The sequence below is a fragment of the Dasypus novemcinctus genome, chromosome 11 (genome assembly GCF_030445035.2).
Source record: "Dasypus novemcinctus isolate mDasNov1 chromosome 11, mDasNov1.1.hap2, whole genome shotgun sequence".
Taxonomy (NCBI): domain Eukaryota; kingdom Metazoa; phylum Chordata; class Mammalia; order Cingulata; family Dasypodidae; genus Dasypus; species Dasypus novemcinctus.
The window spans coordinates 67,420,737-67,434,621 of NC_080683.1; the positions used below are offsets into that span (position 1 = coordinate 67,420,737).

The following is a 13,885-nucleotide window of genomic DNA, read 5'->3' on the forward strand; positions in this document are numbered from 1 at the left end:
GTGCAATAAGAAAATACATAAAAATATATTTGTGAAAGAATTATTTATAGTTTTCTTTCCTAAACGCTTCTGTTTAAATTCAAAACAGACATAGCAAATATATGATACATTTTATCAGATTATATTGTTCTTTTTTTCCTTGCAGGGTCCAGTTAATAACTTAATCCCAACCAACAAAGTATAAAGCAAACCTATCATGATTTGTCAGATTAGTTAACACATGTCCAGAAAATGGTCTGTAAAAGTATCACCAGGACACTATAATTAAGATCCATTCATCCATTTCATCCCTGGATTGAAGCAAATAATGAAACATCAAAGTAGTCCAACAGCAGCCTAAAAGGTCAGTTAGTATCTTTTCAAACATAACACCTGTACTTAATGAAGCAGATGCTCTGCAATGACTTACAAACTGTAGTAGTGTCCAGGGTTTGTTGAAATAACATCATGAATTTCTGTTTCGTATAGGTACATTTTTAATATAAAGCAAATATAACTAACTAGAAAGCAAAGCTAAAAGTTTATCAATACTAAAAAAGTACTGAAAATACTAAGAATAAAGTTCCTAAACTTTTAGTTGGTCCTCACACTTTTTTATAGGTGAGCACATGATATGGGATATTATAAAATAAGTCAGAGAAAGAAGAAAAACTAGGAAAATTTTTTAAAACTATGAAAACAAAACACATATAGCACTATAAACTGGAGTCTTCTATGAGATGTATGTAACCAGTTATTTGGTTTTACAGCATTTTTTATATTAAGAATGATAAATATATTAGAGAGATTGTTCTAGATGCATTACTTTATCCTTATAGAACTAATATCTTTCCTTTTTATGACCTATATTTCTGAGATTATCAGGTTCTCAACAAAGTAATTTATGTAAGGCTAAATTTGAGTTCCTGATGATGTCAGGGATGTAGGAAAACAGTATGAGATGTCAAAACAAGGAGAAATCAAGGATATGATAATGTATTAGTAAAGAAAGCACAAAGGCAGTAGGTATTTTTTCCAAACAGAATTCAGTCTCATTCTCTGTCTTATAGTCTTTGCCAGTTTGATAAATGTTGTATGAAATCAGCATAAAAATAATCTATTACAATGCAATTCAGCAAACACTGAGCTCTTACACCACACATGCCATGGTGTTAGGCTTTGTTTTCAACCATGACAAATATGATTATGACATTTTCTACCCCAAGTTGCCTAGCAAAATTGTTTCTCATGGCTCCAAATTGTCAGACTTAATAGATATTCTTCTGTCTTAATTTTACTTATCTCCTGTGACATTTGATTCTATGATCAACTAACTCTGAGAAAATTTCCCTTCCTCTGAAAGCCTTCCTATCAAACTGGTCTGGACCACTTCTATCTGGTCTTCTTCATTTTCTTCACTATTCTGCCTGTTCCTAATTGCTAATGTTCTAAAACATCTACCTCAAAAACTTTTTAATTATAGCTCCGACTTCTATTCTCAGGAAAGGTCATTCATTAACCCACCATCTATAGGCTTACAATCCCTGAATCTCTCATATTTAAATCCTACTACCATCCTGATATCCATTTTCTTAATTCCCAATACATATGGTAAAAATGTGCCTTGCTACCTCTTGGGTCCTAATGCTTTGCTCTTAAACACACTTTGTTTGCCAAGTCAATGGTATGCTCCAACAGTCATGTGTGAAGCAAATTTCTGTAAACAGACTCATGCTTTTTAAATGAACAGACATGCTTTTACTTAAATTTAGCAGAATTCCTTTGTATATTCTTTGACCAAGTGAAAAATCACACAATAACTTGGATTAAACTGGATTTTAATATACCACATGTGCTTATTATATAGTACATATTATAAAGAATTACTCTCATTTTATGGGTATTAGATAGGGGAATTAATTATTTAATAAGCTTGAATTTATAAATTACTATATATTTTTACAATATCACTATAATTCTAACTATATATATCCCTATACATTATCATTATTCTAAAAAAACAAAGTGTGAAAATATTAGGAAACTATAGATAACTAAAATTTCTCTGTTTGGAATCACAATTATACCAAATAATCTTTTAATTTATATGCTAATTAAAGTGCATATATGCTGTTATTAATTATTAATATACTTTTTTTTTCAAGACAACACTGGAGATTTGCCAGTAACTTGGCATTGGCTCCATCTTCCCAGAAGAAAGGAAGAATTGACATTGTGTCTTTCTCCTCAATCTTGCTCATTCCCTTTCCTATCAACTGCAAATAATTATGGACTTCTAACCAGGATTAGGAATGTATATATGCTTATAAATATGAAGTAAATGTACATAGAGTTTAACTGTTTATATACACGTCTATACATGTAAATATATCAGATCACATGTGGAACAGTCAGAAGTAAAAGGAGCTAAGAGTGTTATGTTAAAGAATATTAGCGACATATTAATGGGCTATACAATAGTGATAAGGCTTAAGCAATATCTTAGCATTTATCATATATGATTGCCATTATGAACACTATGCTCAGTGTTCTGCATCTTTCTATATGCTGAAGTTAATGACCAAATATTATCAAAAATCAGGACACTAATTATTTGATGTCAACATGCTATGGATAATTAAGAACTGCATGCTTTGAAGCTGTGCTAATTGTTTTTCATAGATCTCCTTTTCTTGTCCTTGTGTCTTAAACAAGGCAAGCAGCCACAGGTCTGCATATATATCTCTGCCACATACTTTGTCACAGAACATATATCATCCACTCTGCTTCATCCTCAATTAATTTTGCTGGGCTGTAGCAATTATCTCTCCCTTTGTTACTGACTTTTTTTATAAATGTAGTGCAGGAAATTTGGATAATCTTTTTCCTGGTTTTTATCTCTTAATTGATCCTTATTCATTGCTTACAACTACACAGAGAGAAACAAAGTCATAAAACAGCTGAATTGAAACAAGTAACTATCAGGCTTTTGCAGCTATAATCCACAGATCTGAAAAGCAAATCTTGATAGTGTTGTCTCTTTTACCCTATTACTTGGATCAGTTGGTTAAAACTGTTAATGATCCTCTTGGATCAATGTCTTTCCTTGTAGCTCTAATTTACTGCACTGGTGGATTAGTACAGATGTTTTGTGGATGGCTCTGCATCATTCCACCAGATTGCTTGTCTGAATCAAATTTGCTACAATTCATCACCAACGAAGCAAGGAATAAAACAATCAGCATTTACTTTCTTAACACTGATAATGAACACAAAATAACTAAATGATTGTCAATTTAAAGACTCTCTCCTACGTTTTTCAGGGTGATGTCCCTCATCTTATCACAGGCTTGAGATGGTATATATGGTTGGAGGTAAGAGTGGGTAGAAAATGGGATTAGAGGAGCCCAAATACGTACTTCATGTATACAGGTCCAAATTTTTATGATTATCATTAACTATAATTATCATTACCAATTTATATTATGTATACTAGTATATATATGAATTACATGTGAAATTAATATCTATTGGCTTTTCATTCTCTAAAATGCAGTTTATTTCTTGCTCTTAAATGAAATTTTATGCAGTTGTGTCTATCCATCTCTACATGCTACCTCCTAAATAATACTTAGAGGAAAGTGCCACAATATCATGCCTCATAAGAACTAAACAAATGATTTCCAGATTTAAATCTCTTTATACAGTGGGAAAGCACCCCTCCCACCTCCCCAAAAATATTTAGATAGTCTATTTCAGGCAGCTAAGCATTAACCAAACGCCATTTCTTGATTCAATTCATATAGAAATCTTTTACAAATATGTTAGTTCATATTCTTTGTAGGTGAGACTTCGAGCAGAATTTGTTTTATGATTTTTAATTGTGTAAAACCCTCCAGAAAAGAGACCAGATTCTATATATATTGGCGCAAGTTTGCACCCTGAAAAAATCCAACATATCTTACTTAAGTCCCTGCAACTAACTTGTTTTTTGTATTTTTTTTTTTTTACTTAAAAGTAATGAGTAGGTGGTCTGGTTAGTCACATTTCATTTAAAAGGAATTTTGTGTATCTCACTTGAACAAACTTCTTTACTTGAAAAGTAAAGTGCTTATTTCTTTATAAATATTATTTCACTGGATGTGTTTTCAAATCTGTACCATCTCTACCCAACAAACTTACAATAGTAAACTGAAGAATTTCCTATTAAGTGCAACACATCTAATAAGAATTACTTTACATAATTTCATCATGGTGGACTATACCAGGATAATGATGCTAATGGGAAGTCATATATATTTTTTAAAGGCCTATTTACAGTAGACTCAGTTTTAACCTTTACAACTTTAAATCTCCAAAACAGCAATAAAAACTTTTCATAGGAGAATGTGGAAATAACACTCGCCTCCTAATCATGTTGAAATTTCTAGACTAAAAATGACAATATGACAAACTTGCTCAAGCCTGAAAACTTGGGAACAAAACTCATAACTTATTATGTATTGAATGTTCTGCTACCATCAATGTAGTATCTTCTATAATTTATTTCATAATGAATAAGCTCTGTTAAAAATTTTTCTGTATACTGAAAGAAATACATTAATACTGATCTTTCTGACAATGATGCATTACACCAAATACATTTAGTACTTTTATGAGGGGGGGAAATCATAGAAATGAGTAAAATTTCTACAACTAATACTCCCCAACCATTAAGTGTGCCTGCCCTAGATGTCCTCATGCATATGGAAAATAAATATTTCCTTAAAAATAGGATGGAGTTAAATTATCTCAGGAATAATTTAAGATGTATTAAAGATAAAGATACAGTAAATAGAAATTACGAGACTACTTAAAATACTTTTTGCTAGTTTTCTTTCAAATGTCTTCAAATATCCCTTCCATCAAACAGTATGTAGATCATCTTGTCACTGGCTATATTACTATAAAGAGCTCATTACAAATAATATCAGAAAAGGATGGATTCGACAAGTCACAAAGATGCAGTGACTGGAGAGCATGGAGCTGGGAGGGCAAGATTTAAGATGTGGGTGTGAGAGCACTGGTTGCTTAGGGGCATTTCTTTACATATAATTTAATTAATAAAAATCATAGGACAGCTATATACTTTAGTCTGAAGTAGTCACACAGCTACAAATGGGAAAATATTAAAATAATTTATGAAAAGCTACTGTCGTGTGCTTAAAATAAAAGTCCTAAGTGCTAACAAAAGAGAATTCAAATATTGGACTCTGTCCATGCTTTCTATTATATGCAATGTTATATAAAAAGATAGAAATTAATTATATGTCCAGCAACTTTTCAAAGTATGTAGAATTGTAAAAGTTTTTTAAATTAAAGGTTATTTGTTTAATATTTTATAAGAAGATATTACTTTTAAGTTTTGTTCTAAAACTCCACTTAAATACTAAGTTATAGCTGAATACCCATTTTAAAATTCTGAGCATATCTACAGTTTCATGATAAAATCATTGAATTTTAATACTTGGAATTGCTGTGTTATGTAATCATTGCATAATTTAAATATAACTTTTTCATTTGAATTAAATTAACCTTTTCTACACTACTGTAGATAATCTTAAAAAGTCTCTTTCCCCATTACAATATACAAAGAGTTCATGTGGTTATTCAACAAATATTTACTGAGCACCTATCATGGGCCCAATATGGTACAGGAGCTAGAGAATAAGAACAAAGATGCCACTGTCTTTTTTACAATGTGGGGTCTAACAGGAAAGGCAAATATTTTACCGATTTTATGTGAAGAATATTGTAACAAAATATATGAGGTACAACTGTAGGACTACATCACAAAACATCTATTTTTTCCCTAAATTTCCATTATAACGTTTGGGCTGGGAAGATATTGTGTGAGCATTCTGGTCTTTAGATGAAAGGTGACTGACACATAATAAGCACTACTCAATAAGTCCTAGTACTAGCATTAACACCAACATAGTAGTATTTTCTTAATTAAAATTGTATTAAAACAGTATCTAAAATTTTTCCTATATATATTTGTACATATATTCTAAATACTGTTAGCTACTAAAATTTTTAGAGTGTCTATATTTTAAAATTAATGGTGTCACAAAATTGTTAAATATTAGAAGAATCAAATTCCACTCACATAGTCTAAAACTCATACTTGCAAAGCAAAGCATATGAACTACTAAAGTGCCATGCCCTGTGGCATAAATTAACATGACTGAATTCTACACTGCCTTTCAGATACCTTAGGTTTATAGAATGACTAGAATTGTAAGAGAAATGCACATTTTTAGCAGTTTACTCTAAAAGGAATCTCATTTGTTTGATTTTTCTGGTGCAGATGACATAAATGTGCATATATATATGTTTTAACATCATTAACACTAATTCTAAAGTATTATATGAATTTTTATCTTGTTTCACCTTGAGGAAATTGCTGCATTTAATATTACTTCATATTGTGTGAGCAGTAGTCAATAACACACACTAAAAAATGTTTTCTTAAAAACTATGTTCCCTTAAAGTATAAATCAAGCTTATAAATTCCTAAAAAGATTAAGATATAAATTCAAGTATAATTAATTTACTTTATTTAAAGCACACATAGTTTGATGGCTTACTGTTTTAAATCTCTGAAAAGAGATGCTCTGGGTTAATTTAGGAGAAAAATAGTCACGGTTGAGTAATTTTATTTCTGTAATTAATTCATGTAAGTGAAAATGTTGCTGGAAAATAAAGGAAATGATGTTTGGTACTGTCTATTTTGGTATAATTCTGTTTATGTATAATGTTATATCATGTAACTCTATGGTTATCTTTCATTTGTAATATTAATTAAACATTACAAATCAAAGTAAAGGGAATACTGAAGAAAATTTTAATTTTGGCAGAGAACGAATATCTGGGCATTGGAAAATATAAGGGAAATTAGTCAATTTAAAATATGCATCATTTAAAAATATGAAGTGTTATTTTTAAAGTTTCTTGAAGAAGGACAATAAAATTGTAGCCAGAAGGCAAATACTATATTTATCAATACAATCCTCAGATATTCTATTTGTTGGTAATATCTTCAGAAAATGACACTTATTAGTATGCCTTATTTTCATTGAACAGTATTTATCACCAGGTCATTGGAACAATCTGCAAATTCCCATATGAAAGATTGTACAGCTAAATTAATTAAAACAATGAATATTATCCACAATAATATTACATAAATTTTCCTACTAATTCTGAGGTATGCAGGTACAATGTTCTTGATTTCAGTAATCTGGGTCACTACTATTATATCATTTACCTTGTGACTATAGTAAACTTATATAGAAAAGTTTTGCCTTTTTTACTTGTAAAATAGCATTAATACTTGCCCTACCAACTTCACAAATTTACTTCAAATTTTAATGACATAATGTAAATATAAAAACTATATAAATCATTTATCAATGTAACAGAACTGATTATAAGAGAAAGAAAATAGTTTCTTTTTGAGAAAGACTCTACATCTTTGAAGAGAATTAGTATATCTCCATCCATAATGGCACACTCCCTGATATTTTCTCATGTTCCGAAAATATCTTCTACATACTTTTTTCCCCCACAGGAATCAAGGCTAGACAGGAGAAATATCTTCTAACAAACTACTACATGTAAGACACTAAATATACTGCAGAAACTACACCAAAGTTTAAAACTTTACCGAACCACCTATCAGTAAGGTCTGTTTTCTTACAATTAACTTCATCAACAGGACTTCCCACAAATATTTATTCATCCTGTTTACACAAACTATTCTCTAAACACTTGTGAACTTTGTCCCTCTTATTCTTTTACATGATTTAACTCTGAGCAGTAGATGCTGTGATGACCTGCTGGGTTGGTCACACCCCCATTAATTAAGAACTGAAGAACTTAATTGCCAAGCACTGCTGAAATACCTTCTGGAAAGGAGACCTCATCTCACCTCTCAGTCTCCTTCAGAACTTCCTTGTGTAGAGAATGACCCACTGCTTCTTCCTAGGGAAACCTGCAGCCAGTGTATGAACATAAGGCATAAGGCCTGGCACCCTCTCTTCATTGGGACAGTTTTGAAGGTGGAGAGCTCTCATGGGGTTAGCCGAGGATTTTGGTGAGAAAGCATCACAGCTCAATGTCTCCTCTGCTCAGTCCTACTCTCCCCCTACTACTTTTTTTCCCTACTGGTGATAAACCCAAGTACACTCTCTTATAAACAAAATTATTTAAAGTGTTTTCCCTTTTCATCTTAATTCCTTAGCAATATATCCAGAGCACTATGACAATTATCAATCCCATTAAAAATTATATATACATATACATTACTCAGCTATCAAAAATTTACATTGAACTGTACATTGCACAATGATACAGTTTGTGTTTTATTATTATATTTGCAGTTAGTCACAGAAATTATACAAACTCATAGAAGTCTTCTTCTCAAAACCTCTCAATTACCTAGGAGAAGTAGATGAGACCTAAGAGAATCAACTCTGACACTCTTTTCATATACATTTTACATTTAAAGAGTACCAGTAAAATAGCAAATGTTCAATAAGTAGCAATTATTGATATTATTATTATTATTATAGAACTACAATACACATTTTTTTTAATTCTAATAAGTTTAACTGGTATAAGCTATAGGCTAAATTTTACAATAAAAGAAGGCAAGTGGTATGATACAATTTCAGGAGTAAATTTAAGTTAAAAGAGATGAAATAACTTGTCTTTAACCATGTAATTAGGTCATCTAAAATCAAATGAAGGGGTTTTTCCATTAATGTCTCAAAGCTTTCATTCCGGTATAATCATTTAGTTTTTCTTGTGTATCACTAATTTCTTCACTGGCCTTAATTCTGAAAAGATTCAGAGAATTACTAATATGCAAAAAGAATTGTATTAGATTGTGAAGATAAAAATAGCCATGGCCTTTTTCCTGATTATTGCTAAATTCCTTCAGGAAGATGCTGTGCATTACACTACTGTATTGTCTTTTCTAACAATGTTAAAAATTCTTTAATTGTTTAAATGATGCCAAAGTAAACAAAGGTATTATGGAAATAAATAATAATTTTAGGGTAATCTATTTTAATTATCTTTTATGCCTTCACAGACAAATTTTTATGCTATTTATATGGTCTACAGAAGGACCATAGTGGCAATTATAAAGCCTTAATTTGGGGGAGGGCTTGCTAGAGAACTTAGATTATGACTTATTGTCCTCCATTTTGCAAAATCATAGCAAAGTAAATGAAAGATTTGTCCAATGAAAACTACAAAACATTGCTGAAAAAAATCAAAGAAGACCTAAATAAAAGGCAAATATCTTGAGATAATGGATTTGAAGTCCTAATATTGTTATAATGTCAATACTGCCCAAAAAGATCTATAGACTCAAACTAATTCTGATTAAAACTCCAGTAGCCTTCCTTGCAAAAACTGAAAAAAGTCAAATACCAAATCCATATGTAATGGAAAGTGGCCTGCCATACACAAAACTGTCTTAAGAAGGAAAACGTTGGAAAAATCACACTTCTCAAATTCAAAACTTACTACTAATCTACAATAATCAAAATAGTGCTGAAATAAAGACAGACAAATAACCCAATGGAATGAAATAGTGTTCAGAAACACAACCACACAACTATGGCCAAATGATTTTCTATAAGACTGCCAAGTATATTCAATGGGGAAAGAATAGTCTTTCAATACATGTTGCTGGAAAAATTGGGTATCCACATACAAAAGAATGAAAGTAGGCCCCACCTCACACCATACATAAAAATTAACTCAAAATGGACCAAAGACCTAAATTTAAGAACCAAAACCATGAAACTTCCAGAAGAAAACATAGGGGATTATCTTTGGGACCTTGTATTAGACAATGGATTCTTCTATATGATACCAAAAGCATGAGCAACAAAAGAAAAAATAGATAAATTGAACTTTATCAAAATTAGAATTTTTTGACACCAAAAGACATTATTAAGAAAGTGAAAAGACAATCTACAGAATAGAAGAAAATCATTGCAAATCAAATGTCTGATAAAAGCTTAATATACATATTATACAAAGAACTCCTACAACTCAACTACTAAAAGACAAGTAACTCAATTTTAAAAATGGGCAAAGTACTCGAATATGTGTGTGTATATATATATGTATATATATTTCTCCAAGGAAGATATACAATGTTTAATAACCATATAAAAAGATGCTTGATGTTAAGCATCTTAGTCCTTAGAGAAATGCAAATCAAAACCAAAAAGACATACCACTTCACACACAGTAGGATGCCTAAAAAAAACAACAACAATAACAGAAAATAACAAGTGCTAGAAAGGATGCAGAGAAATAGGAACCATCACAAATAGTTTTTTGGAATGTAAAATGGGGCATCATTATGGAAAAATGTTTGGTGATACCTCAGACAGTTAAATACAGAATTAGTGTACGACCCCACAATTTCATTCCTATGTTTCTAACTAAAACAGGTACTTGAATAGATGCTTGTACACAACCCTTCATTGCAGCAATATTCACAAAAGCCAAAAAGTGGAAACAAGCCAAATGTACATCAACAGATGAGCAAATGTAGTATACATATGTAATGGAATATTTATTCAGTTGTAAAAAGGAATGAAGTACTGATACATGCTACAACATGGATGAACCTTTAAGACAGAAGCAAGTCAGATACAAAAGGATAAATATTGTATGATGTCACTATATTAAATACCTAAGATAAGCAAATTTACAAAGGCAAAAAGTAAGATTAGTAGGGTCTTGTTTTGGATGAATGCGGAGTTATTGATTAATGGGGACAGAATTTCTGTTTGGGATGATGAAAAATTTTTGGTAAAAGATTTGGTGATGGTATTACAATATTGTAAATGTAGTTGATGTTACTGAATTGGACCCATAAATGTGGTTAGAACTGGAAATGTTATGTTCTATATATGTTACTACATTAAAATTTTTAAAACAAAAATATTCATTCTTAGAGATCTGCTTTGACTGGTATAGTTTCTGCAAGGTCTCCCTTTTCCAAAGGTAGAAAGAATCATTCCTTCTTCAGGTTTTCTCTATTTTGTTCACTGTGTTCTACAGCATACATCTCATTACAGGCATGTCTATTATCATTGTTGTATAGCTAAATATATATCTGCTACAGCACAGACTCCTCATAAGGATGGGACCATTCTTTTTTTTTTTTTTTTAAGACTTATTTATTTCTCTCCCCTTCCTATCAGCCCCCCCAACCCAGCTGTCTGTTCTCTGTGTCTATTGGCTGCGTGTTTCTTCTTTGTCCGCTTCTGTTGTTGTCAGCGGCACGGGAATCTGTGTTTCTTTTTGTTGCGTCATCTTGTTGTGTCAGTTCTCTCTGTGTGCAGTGCCATTCTTGGGCAGGCTGCACTTTCTTTCACGCTGGGCAGCTCTCCTTACAGGGCCCACTCCTTGCACACGGGGCTCCCCTACGTGGGGGCACCACCGCATGGCACGGCACTCCTTGCGTGCATCAGCACTGCACATGGGCCAGCTCCACACCGGGGACCATTCTTTACCTTCTTATCCTCAGCTTTCCCACAGTACTTCATACGAACCAGGTAGTAAGTACAAGTGGTTACATTAATACTAAAAAATAGGTGAAGCGGACTTGACCCAGTGGATAAGGCGTCTGCCTACCACATGGGAGGTCCGTGGTTCAAGGCCCGGGCCTCCTTGACCCGAGTGGAGCTGGCCCATGCACAGTGCTGAAATGCGCAAGGAATGCCCTGCCCTGCAGGGGTGTCCTCCACGTAGGGGAGCCCCATGTGCAAGGAGTGCCGTGCTATGCAGGGGTGTCCCCACATAGGGGAGCCCCATGCGCAAGGAGTGCACCCCATAAGGAGAGCTGCCCAGCGCGAAAGAAATTGCAGACTGCCCAAGAATGGTGCCGCACACACGGAGAGCTGACACAACGAGATGACACAACAAAAAGACACACAGATTCCCAGTACTGCTGATAAGGATAGAAGCAGTCACAGAAGAGCACACAGTGAATGGACACAGAGAGCAAACAACTCGGGGGGAAGAGGAGAGAAATAAATAAAAAATAAATCTTTAAAAAAAAATTTAAATTAAAAATAGCATTTAAAAATTCAGCTCTTAAGAATACTCAAGTAATTCTGAAAACCATATTTGCTCAAGAAAGCTTTCTAGTATGATAGGAGATCATACCATAAATCAAATGCATATGCTTCTCCCTTCACTTAAATTTTTAAAGAATATCTCCAACCTACATAAGCTTGATCTATTTCTGCCATTATTAGGTCTAACAATTTCTAAAATTTCTAACAACACAACAATAAAATAAATATTTTGGCCAGCTTATGTATGTTACATGTACCTAATAAGCAAACACAAAAGTGACATATAAATATTCATGATTATGCTTCTTATATACTTCTCATCTTAAAACTGTCAGTACAAATAAGAAAATAGACCTTAAGATAATTTGTGATTAGAAATTAGTCGTATTTTATACAGACCAAACAAAATTAATTTCTGCCTTCTCCAGTATTATAATGCAAAATTGCCAATTCTGGGCATCCATCATTTCCCCTTACATTACAACAAATAAAGATTTTAGTCAGTTCTGCCTTAGAAAAGTTCACAAAAAAGTTACATAAAAGAGGACTAATCAGCATTCATTTTCCTATTCACTGCAGTAACATTTTTATGTCAATAGAGTTTTTAAGAGTTCTCTACTATCATCTCATTTAACAGGATAATGCAGGAAGGCAGATATTATTTTATGCCAATTTTACTGACTGACATAGAGCTTTAGTGATCCACTCAAGAGAATGCAACTCATAAGTGGCAGAGCAGGGGTTGAAACTTAGGTCATTTAACACCAGTGTCCCTACTTCTCCCCTGAGAAAGGGACTAAGGGTCTTTAATGCACTTCCATTCACACAAACAGTGATACAGAGATTTCCTATTCTGGAGATCCATTATCCAAACTTAATAGAAAAGGACTTACCAAAGTGCACACAATACCTTTCAAACATTGGCTGATTATTTTCTATCCTATTCTTTCCGAGACACAAACAGATTCTCTTAATAAATCTTTTATTCTAAGCATCAGAGAATTCCTGATAGGAAGGCATAAATGCCCAGAGAGTCAGATTTAAATGTATTATTGAAGTGATTGCTGCGTAAAGTAGGTGGGAGGTGATATTATTTGGTTAATAGAAAATGAGAATTTCAAGGATTAATGAAAGTTGCCATGGATAGTCATGAATTTGGGCAAAGTTTCAGATCACTTCCCTTTTATGAAGAGGAACTATATCAGTAAGGGTATCCAAATTCAATAGAACAATAGTCATTAACATTTCAAATTTGCTCTGTTAAGTAAATTAAAACTTTCGAAATTACTACAGTTTACTGCTTTATTAAAATGCATTTCTTTTTGAAAGTAGGAAAAGATAACAGCATAAATTCATGGGTTTTAGCATTTGTGATTAAGTAAAGACTAAGCAATTGTAAATTAACATTTTAATTTAGGAATTCTTTTATTTACCCTTGATTATACTTATTCTTTTTTTAAAAAAAACAGCTTTATTGAGGTATAATTTACATGCCATAAAATTTACTCATTTTAATTATGCAATTCAATAATTGTGTAAGTAACATTTTGTCAAAATTGGAATGGAAATGAAGAATAGGTTAGTCTATGTTCAGGAATTCAGGATAAGACGGGTTAGTTTTTTAAAGCCAGCCAAAAAGTAAGAGGACTTTGTTATAAACCAATTCAATGCTTATAAAACATGATACTCTTAGTCTAGTTCCAATTTTTTTCATGGCAATGGCACTGCACATCTACTATACAGCA

At 32.3% G+C, this 13,885-nt stretch overlaps 1 protein-coding gene across 7 annotated transcripts in view; it reads right to left on the reverse strand.

Moving 5' to 3' along the window:
- Positions 1 to 13,885, reverse strand: part of EPHA7 (EPH receptor A7) — a 209,456-nt gene that overhangs the window by 119,867 nt on the left and 75,704 nt on the right. The window lies entirely within an intron of this gene.